The sequence below is a fragment of the Conger conger genome, chromosome 6 (genome assembly GCF_963514075.1).
Source record: "Conger conger chromosome 6, fConCon1.1, whole genome shotgun sequence".
NCBI lineage: Eukaryota > Metazoa > Chordata > Actinopteri > Anguilliformes > Congridae > Conger > Conger conger.
The window spans coordinates 1,955,097-1,967,408 of record NC_083765.1 but is presented as its reverse complement, the minus strand read 5'-3'; the positions used below and the strand labels follow the sequence as shown (position 1 = coordinate 1,967,408).

The window sequence follows — 12,312 nt, the reverse complement described above, 5'->3', positions numbered from 1 at the left end:
ACCCGTGTGGAGTAGGCGGTCATCGTAATCCTGCACTAAGAGCTTTGTGATGGCGTGCTCAGGGGCGAGGACGATGGGGTGAAGAGTGTCTTCGTGTAGGTTTTCAGCTCTTCGGAGGCATCCCCCGACCCTGATGAGGCCCAGAGTCTGATCGTATACTGGAGAGAGTGGACTCAGACAGCTGCTCAGACGTACAGGGTTAGAATGCTGTAAAGCATGCATTTCCTCTGGGAAACTCTCTGTCTGGGCTCGCTTCCGGAGAGCCACCTCTGTCTCGAGACAGGCGGAGGCAGACATCGGGGGTCCAGCCGCCCCGTGAATGGTCTCGTCTGTGGCTTGTAGTAGGTCAGACCATGTGGTGTACTGAGCAGGGTCAGGTGAGGCCGCATCCGTGGCTGTGAGATGGCCGCAAAATGTGGTTTTCCTGCACTCATCTGATTCTTCTACTCAGAGTGGGGTTGGCTGGCCAGTGAGTCGGAGGCTGAAACAGGAAGTCAGGCCCTTGGCTCCAGCGGTTAGGTTGGGAGAGTTTGAGCAGTGTCTTCCCCCTGGTGATGTCATCGGCTGGGTTAAGCTCAGAGTCGACGTATCTCCAGCTCTCAGCACCAGTGAGCTCTTGAATCTCGGCTACTCTTGTCCCAACAAAGACCTTGTACTGGTATGACTCTGACTGGATCCAGCTGAGCACTGTAGTAGAATCTCACCACATGACAGTCTGCCTGATCGGTAGGGTGAGCTCGGTCTGGAGCACCTTTGCCAGTTGTGCTCCTGTCAGTGCGGCACTGAGCTCTAGACGAGGCATGGAGAGCTGTCTTTGGGGAGCCACTCGTGACCTGGCCATGATGAATGACACATGCACGTGCCCCTCAGCATCTTCAACACGTTGGTAAGCTACAGACCCGTAGGCTTTCTCTGATGAGTCGCAGAAGATGTGTAGGTCTACAACTGAGGTGTCTGTGTTGGCACAGGCTGGTGCATAACACCTGGGCATTATTATGCTCTGTAGGAGGGGAAGCTCACTCTCCCACTCCTGCCACACCGAGAGAAGGTCATCTGTGATTGGCTCATCCCAGCCCCTGTCCTTTCTCCGTAGGGCTTGAACCAGGACCTTTGCTCGTGTTGTGAAGGGAATGATGTACCTGAATGGGTCGTATTGACTGGCCAGAACTCGGTACACGTTCCGCATGGTGGGCTCCGTGGACGACACCGTGCGGCGACGATAGCCCAGCGTGTCTGTGGGACAGTGCCAACGGAGGCCCAGGGTTGACTCTTGGGGGTCCGCCTTGTCCGCTGTCAGCCACAGTTAACATCCCTCTGATCTGGCTTCTGTAGGAAGATTGCCTCAGGCACGTTGCTGGCCCATTGCCTCACTTCGAAGCCTCCAGCAGTGAGCAGGGCTCTGATCATTCGAGGAGCTGTCTGGCTTGCTCTGAAGTGGGGAGCGACTGGAGCCAGTTGTCGACATAGAAGGCTGTGAGGACAGAGTTCACCACGTCTTCATTGCCAGCACTGTTATCCTTCACGTGTCGCTGGAGTGCGTATACTGCACAGCAGGGGCTGCAGACGGTGCCGAAAGGCAGGACACGCCACTCATAGATGTCTGGGCTGCGTTCTCTCTCCATATAACGCCACAGGAAGCGGAGTAGAGTCTGATCTTCAGGGAGGAGTCTGATCTGGTGAAACATACCACGTGTGTCCCCGCAGGTTGTCGTTCAGGGCATGCTCCCGGTAGCGGAACGAGCAGTTGAATACCACCCTCGCCTTGCCGTTGTGATGTACGATGTGATGAGGTACATACCAGGATTCATCTGACTGGCTGGCCTCCTCCCTCGTGATCTTCACCGCATATCCAGCTTTCTCTAGCTTGTGAATCTCTTGCTTGTATGCACTGGCAAGCTCTAGGTTATTGACTAGGCGTCGTTCAGTAGCTCTCAGGAGAGGCATCACAGCAGTGGGGGGAGCCTGCTCAAAGTTCATTTTGTAACGTCATTTAATTCAAAAAGTAAAACTTTCATATATTCTAGACTCATTATACATGAAGTGAAATATTTCATTTATGGCTTACAGCTCATGAAAATGAAAAATCCAGTATCTAAAAATATTAGAATATTACAAAAATAGGATTTATAAAACAGAGATGTCGACCTTCTGAAAAGTATTGATTTATGCACTCAATACTCCTTTGCTCATCTGTATTGTTGGGTCTGGTGTCTCATCTTCCTCTTGACAATACCCTCTTCCTTAATGCCCCATAGGTGAGTTGGCTGGCCAATCAAGCACAGTAATACCATGTTCAGCAAACTAGTTACTAGTAGTTTTGGCTGTGGGCAAGTGCCAAGTCCTGCTGGAAAAGGAAATCAGCATCTCCTTAAAGCTTGTCAGCAGACGGAAGCATGAAGTGCTCTAAAATCTCCTGGTAGACGGCTGCGTTGACTCTGGACTTGAGAAAACACAGTGGACCAACACCAGCAGATGACACGGCACCCCAAATCATCACTGACTGTGGAACCTTCACACTGGACTTCAAGCAACTTGGATTATGTGCCTCTCCACTCTTCCTCCAGACTCTGGGACCTTGATTTCCAAATGAAATGCAAAATTTGCTTTCATCTGAAAAGAGGACTTTGGACCACTGAGCACTGGTCCAGGTCTTTTTCTCCTTAGCCCAGGTAAGACGCTTCTGACGTTGTCTCTGGTTCAGGAGTGGCTTGACACTAGAAATGCGACTCTTGTAGTCCATTTCCTGGACACGTCTTGATGCACTGACTCCAGCCTCAGTCCACTCCTTGTGAAGTTCTTTAATCGGCTTTGCTTGACAATCCTCTCAAGGCTGCGGCCATCCCTGTTGCTTGTGCACCTTTTCCTACCACACTTTTCCCTTCCAGTCAACTTTCCATTAATATGCCTTGATAGAGCACTCTGCAAACAGCCCCAGCCCTTTCAGCAATGACCTTCTGTGGCTTACCCTCCTTGTGGCGGGTGTCAATGAGTGTCTTCTGGACAACTGTCAACAGTCTTCCCCATGATTGCTTGACCAAGTATTGAGTGCATAAATGAACATACTTTTTAAAAGGTTGACATTTCTATATTATAAATCCTTTTTTTGATTGGTCTTATGTAATATTGTAATGTTTTGAGACACTTGCTTTTTGAACTGTAAGCCATAATCATTAATTCATTATCCTTATCCTGAACAGGGTCGCAAGGGGTCTGGAGCCTATCCCAGCATACATTGGGCGAAAGGCAGGAATACACCCTGGACAGGTCGCCAGTCCATCACAGGGCGCACACACACACACACACACACACACACACACACACACACACACACATTCACTCAGACACTCATACCCACAGGCAATTTAGACTCAATTTAGACATACAGCCTAACCTGTATGTCTTTGGACTGTGGGAGGAAACTGGAGTACCCGGAGGAAACCCACGCAGACACGGGGAGAACATGCAAACTCCGCACAGAGAGGCCCCGGCTGACCGGGATTCAAACCCAGGACCTCCTTGCTGTGAGGCGGCAGTGCTACCCACTGCACCATCCGTGCCGCCCCTAAGCCAAAATCATCGATTAAAACAAAAAAAGGCTTGAAATATTTCACTTTATGTGTAATGAATCTAGAATATGTGAAAGTTTCACTTTTATTATTAAATTAAGGAAAAAAATTAACTTTTCCACGATATTGTAATTTTTTGAGATGCACCTGTATAGCACCTTCATCCAAAGTGTTGTGTCTGGTACATTTGATATGAAACTGCACCGCGATGAAAATGCGGAGACCGGCTGGTGAAATGCAGCTTTAACTGGCTTTCCACCATCGGACAGCACTCAGGGACCAGCTCCAGATCCTCTCTGCATGGAGTTTGCACGTGTATAAAGCATGTCTTATCTTATCTAAGTAAGCTGTTTACTGCCGTCATTGCACTTGTGCCCACTTGTTTTATTATTGCTGGCGTTATGCTTGCTAAGACGGCATTGTAAAATATCTTGGGAGGAAAGTAATAATGTTTACTTTTGTCCCTCCATGGGACGCTACTTCCGTCCCTCCTGTCACTTCTCCCGCGCTAGCATCCAAGACTTGCTAGCATAAAACTTGAAACCCATGCTATCATTTCGTCACTAGATTACACTAAATGACATATATTTGCAAACTTAAACAAGTAAATGCAATTCTACAATCGAAAAAGACTTTCGACGGTAGCTCCACCAATGGCGCCGAAATTTAGTATGAAGCTCATGCAGTGTTATATGCACATACACAAATAATCACGTCATTGCAGCTCCCATCGTTTTCGAGAACATGCGCACATTACTTTCGACCCGGCACTCCCTACTGAAGGGTGTGCTCGCCTGGCCAGAGCCGCTTTTGTTTATAGCGATGCCAAGAGATTGTAGTGCCTTTAAATCGTCACTCGTGTGTGTCTCCATTTCACCTCGTGTGACCTTAATTAGAATAGCGCATGCGTTTGGATTCGTGTGAATTATTACTTACGTGCCCACGCTTCTGCACGTTAATTCCATGGAACATTCTGCGATTGGACTTGCGTAACCACAACATTTATATTACTAATTGTAATATACAATTATTGCATAGCACAGCCTACACAAACTAGGCTATGTAGGCTATGGTTTCAGATTCAATGACCTTAATACAGTCTACACCGCCACTGCAAATCGGTGACGGTGCAGCGTACAAAGTTACACAATACTTTGTTCCTAGCGCTTTGAGATAAGAAACAACATAATTTATTGATATTAGGGCGTTAATTCCATGGAATCGTCTGCAACAGGACCTGACGCATCCAGTTTTATCACGAGTTAATTTAGCCGAGCAGAGGTGAAGGACGGGTGAAATGCAGCTTTAACTGGCTTTCCACCATCGGACAGCACTCAGGGACCAGCTCCAGATCCTCTCTGCATGGAGTTTGCACGTGTATAAAGCATGTCTTATCTTATCTAAGTAAGCTGTTTACTGCCGTCATTGCACTTGTGCCCACTTGTTTTATTATTGCTGGCGTTATGCTTGCTAAGACGGCATTGTAAAATATCTTGGGAGGAAAGTAATAATGTTTACTTTTGTCCCTCCATGGGACGCTACTTCCGTCCCTCCTGTCACTTCTCCCGCGCTAGCATCCAAGACTTGCTAGCATAAAACTTGAAACCCATGCTATCATTTCGTCACTAGATTACACTAAATGACATATATTTGCAAACTTAAACAAGTAAATGCAATTCTACAATCGAAAAAGACTTTCGACGGTAGCTCCACCAATGGCGCCGAAATTTAGTATGAAGCTCATGCAGTGTTATATGCACATACACAAATAATCACGTCATTGCAGCTCCCATCGTTTTCGAGAACATGCGCACATTACTTTCGACCCGGCACTCCCTACTGAAGGGTGTGCTCGCCTGGCCAGAGCCGCTTTTGTTTATAGCGATGCCAAGAGATTGTAGTGCCTTTAAATCGTCACTCGTGTGTGTCTCCATTTCACCTCGTGTGACCTTAATTAGAATAGCGCATGCGTTTGGATTCGTGTGAATTATTACTTACGTGCCCACGCTTCTGCACGTTAATTCCATGGAACATTCTGCGATTGGACTTGCGTAACCACAACATTTATATTACTAATTGTAATATACAATTATTGCATAGCACAGCCTACACAAACTAGGCTATGTAGGCTATGGTTTCAGATTCAATGACCTTAATACAGTCTACACCGCCACTGCAAATCGGTGACGGTGCAGCGTACAAAGTTACACAATACTTTGTTCCTAGCGCTTTGAGATAAGAAACAACATAATTTATTGATATTAGGGCGTTAATTCCATGGAATCGTCTGCAACAGGACCTGACGCATCCAGTTTTATCACGAGTTAATTTAGCCGAGCAGAGGTGAAGGACGGGTGAAATGAAGAGAGAGGCGGTGCCTCTGCTCATCAGGTCTGATCCGCACCGCACAAAGAGCGCTGCCGCGGAGAGGAGAGAGCAGGACGAACAGCACGAATGGGCGACGCACGCCGAAGACATTTAAAAAGAAAGATGGAGATTACCCTCTGCATTTTCCTGTCTATTATACGTAGCTACTTATCTTACTCTGTAGGTTCCCGGTTTTTCTGTGTCGGAATGAGTCGGCGACGTATGGTGTATAGCGAAAAACTGCTGGAGCCTAACAACATAACCGAAAGTACGTCTGTAATCAGTAAAACGCGAGTGAGTTTGTTTGAATGTACTGAACGACGTAGTCATTGATTCTCGGAAATTAATGGAGATATATTGCTAAATGCCAAGTTAAAGATGCGACTGAATCGTTGACCGGTTAGATCGCTGCGTAATTTTCAGACGGCGCGTTTGTCATGAGCACGCCTACTGACTAGGTTACACGTTTAGTTTGTGGAGAAAAAAAATGCTGAATCAATCTCTGGTGTATTGGCCAAGTAATGAATTGAACTTGATATTCCAGTTTCCCATTTCTTAATAAATTAGTATGTTGATCTGTATCCAACAGTGGTGCGCATGCATAACAATCATATTTAATTGGCCGCTGACGGAAATGTATGATTACAATTCAGAAGCGCGCACGTTTCTTGGAAATGAGGCAAGATTGCAGGTGGCTGACTTCTTTTGCACAAACAAAAGTGTGATCTCTTCTGGATAGGAAACTACAGCTCAGATTGAGTTGTGATCCATGTGTTTGAGGGAGAGGGTGATTTTAACAAAAAGCATAGTGGCTCCACAGCAGAAACACACTAACACTGTCTCATTACACAATGTTTTAGAGAAAGCAGCTGCAGACGGTTTTGATGTCACAGGTGGTATTTAAGTGTCATTTACCTATTGATGAAACAGGCTGAAATGTCTTGTATGTCCAGAATTAAAATTCACTGGTTTTACTCAGCTTTTACTTCATGTTTATGCTCTATTTAACCACATGACAGCAAGTTCTGACCCATAGATCTTCATCAGAACGAGCATGACAGGATTCAGGACAGAGGAACCAATCGCAGACTCAGGGATTGTAATAACTGAAGCACAGCAGCAGTCATCTCTAATCACACACAGCTCTTCATCACACTGATTTCGCTAAAATCAGAGTAGAATCTAAAATCAGAGTAGTCTGATGGCAACTGCCGTTTCTGATCAGGCCAATTCACCCCTCATGCACACCCCTCAGTACAGATGTGTAGGTGTGTACAGGTGTGAGTGAGGTGTGTACAGGTGTGAGTGAGGTGTGTAGGTGTGTACAGGTGTGAGTGAGGTGTGTAGGTGTGTACAGGTGTGAGTGAGGTGTGTAGGAGTACAGGTGTGAGTGAGGTGTGTAGGTGTGTACAGGTGTGAGTGAGTGAGGTGTGTACAGGTGTGAGTGAGGTGTGTAGGTGTGTACAGGTGAGAGTGAGGTGTGTACAGGTGTAAGTGAGGTGTGCAGGTGTGTACAGGGGTGAGTGAGGTGTGTAGGTGTGTACAGGTGAGAGTGAGGTGTGTACAGGTGTGAGTGAGGTGTACAGGTGTGTACAGGTGTGAGTGAGGTGTGTAGAAATGTACAGGTGTGAGTGAGGTGTGTACAGGTGTGAGTGAGGTGTGTACAGGTGTGAGTGAGGTGTGTACAGGTGTGTGTGAGGTGTGTAGGTGTGTACAGGTGTGAGTGAGGTGTGTACAGGTGTGAGTGAGGTGTGCAGGTGTGTACAGGTGTGAGTGAGGTGTGTACAGGTGTGTGTGAGGTGTGTAGGTGTGTACAGGTGTGAGTGAGGTGTGTAGGTGTGTACAGGTGTGAGTGAGGTGTGTAGGTGTGTACAGGTGTGAGTGAGGTGTGCAGGTGTGTACAGGTGTGAGTGAGGTGCGTACAGGTGTGAGGTGCGTACAGGTGTGAGTGAGGTGCGTACAGGTGTGAGTCTCATCTCTGAACATACAGCGCATCATAGCTCTCAGTGGATAGGCTACAGCAGAAGTCTAAAAAATAAGTAATAAATACCTAATAAAGTGCTCACTGAGTGTATATTATTGTATGAGTTCACTCCACTCTTTTTTCAGTAATATATCTGACCTGTGAGAGAGGAAGGAACTACTTTATAAAGAAGAAACTACTTTATAAAATCCCCAGAGAACCCAGAACCCCAAACATGTAGGGACCTCTCACCCCTCATAATGTCATGTAGTGGTACATTTATGTCTGTGCATGCTGTACTGTATGCAGGTGTGTGTGTGTGCGTGTGTGTGTGTGTGTGTGTGTGTGTGTGTGTGTGTGTGTGTGCATGCTGTACTGTAGTGCAGGTGTGTGTGTGTGTTTGTGTGTGCATGCTGTACTGTAGTGCAGGTGTGTGTGTGTGTGCGTGTGTGTGTGTATGTGTGTGTGTCTGTGTGTGTGTGCGTGCGCATGTGTGTCCATGTGTGTGTGTTTGTGTGTGCATGTGTGTATGCGTGTGTGTGTGTGCTTGAGTGTGTGTGTGTGTGTTTGTGTGTGTGCATATGATTAGTTCCAGACCTTTCTCAATGTGAAATATTGCTTGATATTTTATGAAATGGCCACATTAAAAGCAGGACTGTGTGTTCAGTCCAGTAAGAGAATGAATTAGGGACCAGGTGCTGAAAAGAAAGAATGTGACAGATGTCACTGAGTACTGGAGCAGAGTGAGGAACAGAGTCACTGAGTACTGGAGCAGAGTGAGGAACAGAGTCACTGAGTACTGGAGCAGAGTGAGGAACAGAGTCACTGAGAACTGGAGCACAGTGAGGAACAGAGTCACTGAGTACTGGAGCACAGTGAGGAACAGAGTCACTGAGTACTGGAGCAGAGTGAGGAACAGAGTCACTGAGTACTGGAGCAGAGTGAGGAACAGTCACTGTGTACTGGAGCAGAGTGAGGAAAAGAGTCACTGAGTACTGGAGCAGAGTGAGGAACAGAGTCACTGAGTACTGGAGCAGAGTGAGGAACAGAGTCACTGAGTACTGGAGCAGAGTGAGGAACAGAGTCACTGAGTACTGGAGCAGAGTGAGGAACAGAGTCACTGAGTACTGGAGCAGAGTGAGGAACAGAGTCACTGAGTACTGGAGCAGAGTGAGGAACAGAGTCACTCAGTACTGGAGCAGAGTGAGGAACAGTCACTTAGTACTGGAGCAGAGTGAGGAACAGAGTCACTGAGTACTGGAGCAGAGTGAGGAAGGTGCATCTGAGGTTTGACAGAGGGATCTGTTCTCCATTTGCACCTTTAATTACACTGGATATCAACATTCCTTATTATTTTTGTGAACCTTTTCTCATGAAAGTGCTGTAAACATGGCTAGTTTTATTTTCATTTTATGAAGCAAACCTCAGTTATTTCCTTTACCATTTTCTTTCATTCATTCAGTGTCATACATTAATGTGGGGGAGTGGGTTAATGTTATTTCATATCAGTACACACTGCCATTAAACCAGGCCCCAGACCTGGATGCACTTGCCATAAGAGACACTTTGAATAACTGACAATCTACCCTGAAATATCTGTGTGCCTTTTCAGTGTGATTTTATGAAATACTGTTGACTCAATGTGATCTATTTGGCTGTATCCATGAGCTTTGCACAAATTGTGGTATAAATACCCAGAATGCCTTATTATCTGACATTGTGTGACTGTTCATTTTATCCTTGTGTGAAAATGAAATGTTTTACCTGATTGATGCTAAAACAATAAATCTTTGTGCACAAATAATACCTGATTTAATTCACTGTGTCATTAACTACACACTGTGGGGGCGACATGGCTCAGGCAGTAAGAGCAGTCGTCTGGCAGTCGGAGGGTCGCTGGTTCGATCCCCCGCCCGGGCTGTATCGAAGTGTCCCTGAGCAAGACACCTAACCCCTAAACACTCCTGACGAGCTGGTCGGTGCCTTGCATGGCCGCCAATCGCCGTTGGTGTGTGAGTGTGTGTATGAATGGGTGAATGAGAAGCATCAATTGTACAGCGCTTTGGATAAAGGCGCTATATAAGTGCCAACCATTTACCATTTACACTGCTGTAAGAACACAGTGTCATTAGCTACACACTGCTGTAAGAACACTGTGTCATTAGCTACACACTGCTGTAAGAACACTGTGTCATTAGCTACACACTGCTGTAGGAACACTGTGTCATTAGCCACACACTGCTGTAAGAACACTGTGTCATTAGCTACACACTGCTGTAAGAACACTGTGTCATTAGCTACACACTGCTGTAGGAACACTGTGTCATTAGCTACACACTGCTGTAGGAACACTGTGTCATTAGCTACACACTGCTGTAAGAACACTGTGTCATTAGCTACACACTGCTGTAGGAACACTGTGTCATTAGCTACACACTGCTGTAGGAACACTGTGTCATTAGCTACACACTGCTGTAAGAACACTGTGTCATTAGCTACACACTGCTGTAGGAACACTGTGTCATTAGCTACACACTGCTGTAAGAACACTGCCATTAGCTACACACTGCTGCAGGAACACTGTCATTAGCTACACACTGCTGTAGGAACACTGTGTCATTAGCTACACACTGCTGTAGGAACACTGTGTCATTAGCTACACACTGCTGTAGGAACACTGTGTCATTAGCTACACACTGCTGTAGGAACACTGTGTCATTAGCCACACACTGCTGTAAGAACACTGTGTCATTAGCTACACACTGCTGTAGGAACACTGTGTCATTAGCTACACACTGCTGTAAGAACACTGTGTCATTAGCTACACACTGCTGTAGGAACACTGTGTCATTAGCTACACACTGCGGTAGGAACACTGTGTCATTAGCTACACACTGCTGTAAGAACACTGCCATTAGCTACACACTGCTGCAGGAACACTGTGTCATTAGCTACACACTGCTGTAGGAACACTGTGTCATTAGCTACACACTGCTGTAGGAACACTGTGTCATTAGCTACACACTGCTGTAGGAACACTGTGTCATTAGCTACACACTGCTGTAGGAACACTGTGTCATTAGCCACACACTGCTGTAAGAACACTGTGTCATTAGCTACACACTGCTGTAAGAACACTGTGTCATTAGCTACACACTGCTGTTGGAACACTGTGTCATTAGCTACACACTGCTGTAGGAACGCTGTGTCATTAGCTACACACTGCTGTAGGAACGCTGTGTCATTAGCTACACACTGCTGTAGGAACACTGTGTCATTAGCTACACACTGCGGTAGGAACACTGTGTCATTAGCTACACACTGCTGTAAGAACACTGTGTCATTAGCTACACACTGCTGTAGGAACACTGTGTCATTAGCTACACACTGCTGTAGGAACACTGTGTCATTCGCTGTGTGATTTCCTCTGCAGCGGAAACTACAGCTTTCTGTAGGCTGCCATTTATTGGTCAGATTGAGTTGTGATCCATGTGTTTGAGAGAGGGTGATTTTAACAAAAAGCATAGTGGCTCCACAGCAGAAACACTCTGACTCTGTCTCATTACACAATGTTTTACAAGAAAGCAGCTGCAGACGGTTTTCATGTAACAGGTGGTACTTAAGTCTCATTTACCACTGGACTATCCAAACCTATTGATGAAACAGGCTGAAATGTCCTGTATGTCCAGAATTAAAATTCACCAGTTTTTACTTCATGTTTATGCTCTATTTAACCACATGACAGCAAGTTCTGACCCGTAGATCTTCAGCAGAACGAGTGTAACAGTGCACACAGGCATGTGTAGTTGGCCACTGCACACACTGAGAATGATTAATGTTAACAAGCCTCTGTGTGTGCCACAGAACATATTCTCCTCATGTTTTATCCACACGCTTTATCATTATCTTTATGCTGTTATAGTAACACACTAATAACACACCAGTGTGCTTTATGCTGTTATAGTAACACACTAATAACAAATCAGTGTGCCTTATGTTGTTATAGTAACACACTAATAACACACCAGTGTGCTTTATGCTGTTATAGTAACACACTAATTACACACCAGTGTGCTTTATGCTGTTATAGTAACACACTAATAACACACCAGTGTGCTTTATGCTGTTATAGTAACACACTAATAACATACCAGTGTGCTTTATGTTGTTATAGTAACATGCTAATAACACACCAGTGTGCTTTATGCTGTTATAGTAACAGACTAATAACATACCAGTGTGCTTTATGCTGTTATAGTAACATGCTAATAACACACCAGTGTACTTTATGCTGTTATAGTAACAGACTAATAACACATCAGTGTGATTTATGCTGTTATAGTAACATACTAATAACACACCAGTGTGCGTTTTGCTGTTATAGTAACATACTAATAACACACCAGTGTGCTTTAT

At 45.6% G+C, this 12,312-nt stretch overlaps 1 protein-coding gene across 1 annotated transcript in view; it reads left to right on the top strand.

Moving 5' to 3' along the window:
• The window catches only part of LOC133130435 (Fc receptor-like protein 5), a 145,149-nt gene that overhangs the window by 104,811 nt on the left and 28,026 nt on the right, over positions 1-12,312 (top strand). The window lies entirely within an intron of this gene.